Source organism: Arachis ipaensis, chromosome B06 (assembly GCF_000816755.2).
Source record: "Arachis ipaensis cultivar K30076 chromosome B06, Araip1.1, whole genome shotgun sequence".
NCBI classification, from domain to species: Eukaryota; Viridiplantae; Streptophyta; class Magnoliopsida; order Fabales; family Fabaceae; genus Arachis; species Arachis ipaensis.
Window position 1 is genome coordinate 134172860 of NC_029790.2, and position 899 is coordinate 134173758.

Genomic DNA, 899 nt, shown 5'->3' on the forward strand with positions numbered 1-899 from the left:
ATAACAGAAGTTTGAAAAAACAAAGAATAAAGGAGAAAAAAAAAGGATAGTGAGGATTTCAGGTGTTCTTCATTGACATACCTATTTTTCAATATTCTTCCCCCTCCAATAATTGGGTTATCAAGGATTATAGATAATAAATCGCATCTTTAACAAAGTAATGAGAGTCCGATTATTAAAGAGAAAAAAAAATTAAGAATGAAAAGAATCTTACAATCATAGTATATTTGTGGAATTAATCATAACTAATCAGATGACTGCATAACCTCCTTCTTAATTGGGGGCTAGTTTATGTAGTAATGGCCTCCCTAGACGTTATCTAAAATGCAAATTTTAATATCTATTAATACATAAGTATATTCCTTTGACTGCATATTAATGTTAAACATTATATTAATAAAATGAATTAAAAAAAATCCCCATTTAAATATATGTTTTTTTTTCAGAGCATTTGTTGTTTTTCAAATAAAAGGTGTCGGTGACATTCTGCACAGTCTCTCGTATAGTCCAATGTTTAGCCATTATTATACAACAAAATCAGAATTAGTTTAGCTGTGATTGAATTGTTTAGGGCTGAATTGCGAATAACAAAATTGACCCACCATGATTCTTTGGCAATGCAATATGACCTTTTGAATATTAAATTATAAAGTACAAAAATAACATAAGGTAATATATATAAGAAGAACAAGACAGTGAGACACACTACGTGTCTTAACCTTCACTTTAATTATACCTAATCCCTTTCATTAGGCAATAAAAGACGCATCACACGGCATTGGGTCCTACATAGTACATAGTGAAAGTGTATTATTATTATTATTATTATTATTATTATTATAATAATAATAATAATAATAATAATAATAATAATAACACTTTTTTTTGTTAGAAATAAA